Source organism: Alexandromys fortis, unplaced genomic scaffold, assembly GCF_014885135.2.
Source record: "Alexandromys fortis isolate MF-2015 unplaced genomic scaffold, M_Fortis_MF-2015_v1.1 scaffold_74, whole genome shotgun sequence".
Taxonomy (NCBI): Eukaryota; Metazoa; Chordata; class Mammalia; order Rodentia; family Cricetidae; genus Alexandromys; species Alexandromys fortis.
The window spans coordinates 1963046-1968882 of record NW_026068008.1 but is presented as its reverse complement, the minus strand read 5'-3'; the positions used below and the strand labels follow the sequence as shown (position 1 = coordinate 1968882).

At 37.9% G+C, this 5837-nt stretch overlaps 1 protein-coding gene across 3 annotated transcripts in view; it reads right to left on the bottom strand.

The window, feature by feature from the left end:
- Positions 1-3644: 3644 nt before the first annotated feature.
- Positions 3645-5837, bottom strand: part of Zc2hc1a (zinc finger C2HC-type containing 1A) — a 39330-nt gene continuing 37137 nt past the window's right edge. For all 3 annotated transcript variants that reach the window (XM_050161713.1, XM_050161711.1, XM_050161712.1), the window contains one exon: positions 3645-5837. This exon is cut by the window's right edge and continues 298 nt beyond it. The gene's annotated coding sequence lies outside the window, so the exon portion shown is untranslated.

Below are 5837 nucleotides of genomic sequence, written 5' to 3'. Positions count from 1 at the left end.
GTAAAAAACAATGACTTCTCGAATTTTGCATGCAAATGGATGGAAATAGAAAACACTATCCTGAGCGAGGTAACCCAGACCCAAAAAGATGAACATGGGATGTACTCACTCATAATTGGTTTCTAGCCATTAATAAAGGTCACGGAGTGTATACCTGATGAACCTAAAGAAGCTAAATAAGAAGGTGAACCCAAGAAAAAACATATAGTTATCCTCTTGGCTAAGGGAAGTAGATAAAATTGCCGGGGAGAAAATTGGGATCTTGGGGGTGGGGTGGGTTGGGGATAAGCGGGGACGGGGAGAGAAAAATGAGAAGGGGATTAGGTGGTCCCATAGAGCCTGTTCCGAAACTAGCTCTTGTAGACCAGGCTGACCTCGAACTCACAGTGATCCACTTGCCTCTGCCTCCCAAGTGCTGAGATTAAAAGCATGGGCCACCACCGCCCGGCTCAAACTTTTTCACTTTTACATATTACTTAGGCAGTGCTTAATTTCTTATATTGCTTCTTGTCTTCTACTGAACACTGGTGAAGTGAGTCTAAGTTTTTATCCATGGTAAAGAGCTCCCTGGTGACGGTATCAGGGACAGTCCGTTATTCTACAGACACAGGGAACTATGGCAGGGCTTACAGAAAGCACAGAGTATCAGAATGTCAGAAATGTCATGCTCACTTAAGAGGCATCTTTGTTTTACCTTATAGTACAATTTATCCTAAAATTGCTTCATTATTTTGAAAAACTAATTTAGATGGCATCTTTACTAAGACTTGAGAAATTAGTGTTTAAAATGAAATTTAAATCTCCCTTCTTATGAGGTCTACATATTTCCCCAAAGGTAATGTAAATTTGGGGAGACTTCTAAACAAAAATAACTTCCTACTTTCTAAAGTACATTTCTTGACCCAAATAATTGGGAGACAAAACATAGTAGAAAAACTTTTGAATTACTTCAATGCTGCACAGTACTCCAGTCAAGAGAAGCAAGAGCAACACCTACTACCTGCTGGAGCTAAGTTGAACTCTTTTTCCAGTAAAGTAAAAGTCACCGAAAAAAGGGGTGCACCAAAAATGAAACAAACCGCTTAGAAATCTGAGTCAAATTCAGGAAAATTTCTTCATTCCATTAAAATCTGACTTAGGTTTAATTGCATTTTTTCACAGTAAGTCACTGCAAAAATTAAGTAGCTTAATCAGATCACAAAGGTATCACTTATATCTACCGAAGCTTGACTTCAATGGAAGGAGTTTTAGATAAGATATTGTCACACCTGAGTGGTTAATTCTGAAAACTGCAGTTTTCCTCTTATTTCCTCTTTATTTGCTTCAGAGAGTATACACATACTACATTCATTTAGAAAGTCAACAATTTAAATAAAATTCACCAAATAGTCTTGTAGTAGAAGCAGGCAAAATATAGAAAAAAAAGTTTCACACCTTTTATTTGTACTTTTAACAAAATCGGACTATTTTGTGCACAATTTAAAAGAATTTTTCTTAGCAACTGAATATAAATTTGTTACCTTTAGCTATCATGTTCATATAACTAAGGTGAGGCGATATGCTAGAATGGTATTTTGCTAAAAATCACTGAAAGGCAATAGATATTAATTATTGCTTTAACTTACTCCCATGGTGGTGCTCCAAATGGTAAGCCTAGCTTTTTAAGGTATCAATATAGGTAGGGATCTACACCAAAAAATAGCTCATAAATCTCTGAAATTTCACATTTCAAAATCAAAACTGAGAAACCTTGATAACTGGGGCTAGGAAGAGTAAATTATACAAAAGCGCCCTCTAGTGGTACCGAGAGCAACTCACATGTAAGAGAGTATTTCAATAAGGAGCATTTCAATATTTAATCAAAATGTTCCCAAGTAAAAATGAGGGTGCTACTTCTAATTTTAATGTTTTTTTCATATATACTCAATAAGACAATCCATTTCAAAAATCAGCTGACTTCAGTCCTGAAAATATACTTACCATATAAAATACATGTACGTTCGATCTAAGTAAATACCCAAGCATGATGAAGTCTGTATTTTTTTTTTCTATTAGAAGTTTACTGCTTGAGCTTCTACTCAGGAGAAAAACTGAATACAAACGAGATGTGTCTAATAGCCGTATTTTCATTAGATGAGGCACTTTTCCTAAAATTTAGAATGTGAACAAAGTATTCATTATAAATATTTTCCATTAAAGTATATAGTATTCATCTATAAATATTACTGGATTCAGTTTTAAAGTTTTGTTGGATATAAGTTTTTCTACACCTTAAAATCGTCTAAGAAGAAAACTGCGCTCCCGCCCCTCGTGCCCTGCCACCTGCGGCAGGTCAGAGAGCTGGCCCTGGGGCCACAAGAGTGGAAATGTCCCTGCCCCTCGCCAGCTGCAGCACAGGTCAGCGGCAGCATGTTGTGGGATATTTGTGCACTGTGTGAAGGTGTACTGCTCTCATGGTGTTTTAAAAAGCCGAACCGTCAATAGCCAGGCGGGAGGTATAGGCGGGACTTGCAAGGATGGAAAGGAAGAGGAGGAATCGGGATATACAGGAGATGCCAGAAGACACCAGGATGAAACAGGAGGCCCAGGAGAGGAGAGAGGTAACGCCACACGATAGGACGCAGATTAATATAAATAGGTTAATTTAAGTGATAAGAGCTGGTGAGGAACGTGTCTAAGCTACATGCTGAGCTTTCATAATTAATAAGTTTTCCTGTCATTATGTCTGAGCTGGCAGACCAAAGAAAAGCACTGCTACACTAGGATACCTTGCCTGGGCAGCAACCAGAGCTGACTTGTTGACAGGCTAGGTGAGCCGGGCCTGCTGGCCTAAGAGCAGTAGAGCGCTCCTCCCTTGTACCGTCTGCTACCAGGAACAGGAGGGAGAATGGAAGAGCTGGCCCCGACCCTCACCAATAGAAGCAATCCAGAGAGTGGGCCCTGAAACCTGAGGGTGTGAAGAGCAGGACTGGCCTGCTCCTCTGTCTGCTACAGTCCTTCAGCGAGCAGGAGCAGTGCTGTAAAGCTCACCGGGGTGGTGACAATGAGGGAGAGCTGGCACACCAACCATTCCAGCTACCACCCAGGCCCGACCAGGACAAGGCAGCCCACTCCAACGCCCACCTCTTTAATAACTGCTGGAGCATGTGGAGGTGTAGATCCTAAGCTACAGAACCTCTGGGACACACAACAGCAATAAGACATCCCAGAGGAGTACCCAGGATTGAGGGTGTAGCGGAAGCCAGAGGCCTCAAACCAGACCAATGACTCACTACAATGAACACAAGTACAGATGCACGGACTAAAGCGTATACTGTGACTCGCTGGGCCACACTACAGCTTCCATGCTGAGATTTTGCTTTGTGTTTGGTTTTTAATTTTATTTTTTGTTTGTGGAGACGTTGCAAGGGAAGAGGGTGGAAGCGAGGGGACAGGTAGACAAAGGGGATTGGGATGCATGATGTGAAATCCACAAAGAATCAATAAAAGGATAGGGAAAAAAACTTGTAACAAATGTTTTTTAAAGCCATAAAAATGACAAATTAAAAACTATGATATAAAAAACAAAAGGAATTTTCGTTATTTTATTTATAGTCTAGTTTGCTCCTATCATTCTAAAAGATATCAATAAATATAACAACCAATAATTTGTTTGTGTCTTTATTGATTCAAATGAATATATCACTTATTATTTAAAAAACTGTGAATAAGAGACAACAGCAGTTACAAAGGTTTTTTTTTAAGTGAATAACTTTTAGAATAACCTGTAAGCAATATTCCATTTTAAATTAACCTTACAATTACTTTTGATTCTATCATACTCGCAAATAACTGTGCAAATAAATAAAAATGAATGGTGCATAGGAAGACTGTAAAAACTATTGCACAACACATCATGAGAGTAAGAATGGACCACAGAATTTTAAAAGGAACCTGTTAAAATTGTACCGTGTTTCAAATGCGTATTTCAGCAACTTACTGTCTGTAGTGATCTCTGGGCTCTGGAACTGATTTCCAGGTTGTATGGTTTTAACACTTGCTACTGTAGCAGTCAATGACAAACAAACTTGTCTGCTTATTTAAGAATGATTCCTGGGAGCTGATTATGCATCCGGAGGCAGAGGCAGGTGCATCTCAGTGAGTTCGAGGCCAGCCTGGCCTAGAATTCCTGGACAGCCAGGACTGTTAGACAGAGAAACTCTGTCTCGAAAAACAAAAACAAAGAAACAAATAAACAAAAAGATTTATCCATCCATTCTTTAAGTAGAATAAAAGAATACATGAATTAAAAACATACCTGAAAGAAATAGTGCTCATTCCTAGATAAAGATGAATTAATGAATTAAAAGTTCTTCATATATTTGCAACCGATTTCACAAAAAGGAATTACTAGGATGAAAATCCAGATTGTCTTAGTCTTCTAAATTCATTACTATTAATTCAAGCTACTTAGTTTTGAATTATCAATATGACCAAGAGGAACAAACAAGAGGGAAAATCTAATAACATGAAGGAATAAGGTGAATGAAATGACAACTCATTACAAGTTTAAAATCCCCGCAGAAATTAAGATAAAACAAAAAACAAGAAGTAAATAAATTTCAGAAATGAAATTCAAAGCAATGAACTTCTACATCCATCCTTATTCAGAAACAACAAACAAGAAAGTAGGAAGCCCATCAATGTAAAATGTTACGGGTCCCTTTGTAGGGCAAAGTTCAGACTGCACAGCCATTCTGCAGGACTCTGGAAACACGCTGCCAAAGCGGCCTGCCAGTCAGTACTGCTATTGTCTACACTGAGCTGTGCTTGTGGAAGCCAGCTGTTTAAAACATGTCAGTGCATTTTCTCTGTAATATATATGGTACTTCAAAAGTAAGCACTAAAGAACATGTGAACAGGAGAAACTAGGTATTCTTTCAATACTTGGAACTATATGAATCGTGAGGGACTAAAAACTAAAAACAGCTTCACCTGCATGCTCAGAATTAATGAGAACCACAATTATTATTTGTTGGGCAGGGTGCTTTGTTTTAAAATGTATTAATTTCCTACAAACACACATACACAGAAATAAAATTTTCAAACAAAATTTTACAGAAAAACTGAACCTTAAATAATTATATGTAATATAATTATGTGTAATACTGTAAAGACTGTAGTAGTAAACTAAAACTACTTTTCAAAGGATTTATGCTGTAAGGAGGGAAAATGAAATCTCAGAACACAATTGGAGGTGGAGAGAAAATGTGTCCGAATCACATGGAGGTAAATTAGTCATTCAGTTCTAAGCAGAGTAAGTTACATTTATAAGGTCAGCCATTTCTGAAAAGGAGACTGCATTATTACATGTTCACAGAAGGAGGATTACATGTTTAATAATTTAATTGGGTTATGTAACCAATAATCCATGAACTTACCAGCAACATGGACCTCAGATTTTCCTTTTCATCATTTTTTTTTAAAGGAATTTAACACTTGTCCAGCTGGGCAAATGACCTCACAACATCCTCTTTAGTAACAGAATCTCCAGTGTCCCATTCCCTATGATGCTACTGGAGATGGGCACCAACAATGGCATCTATTCTGGCTTCTTGTTCTCCGAAAGCATGCAAGGCTCATCACTGCAGTGGAGTTGCCTGTGCAAGTATACTAATGATTTAAACAACTGGAGAGCAACACCGAAGACACTGGTCTCTTATCAGCTTACTTTCTGACATGTACTTAAGTATTTCTTTGAATGGCACAGGCTGGAGAAATCAGATTTATTATATACAGAATATATATACATACATATATAATTATAAATACATACAGACACATTATACAGCCAAAGT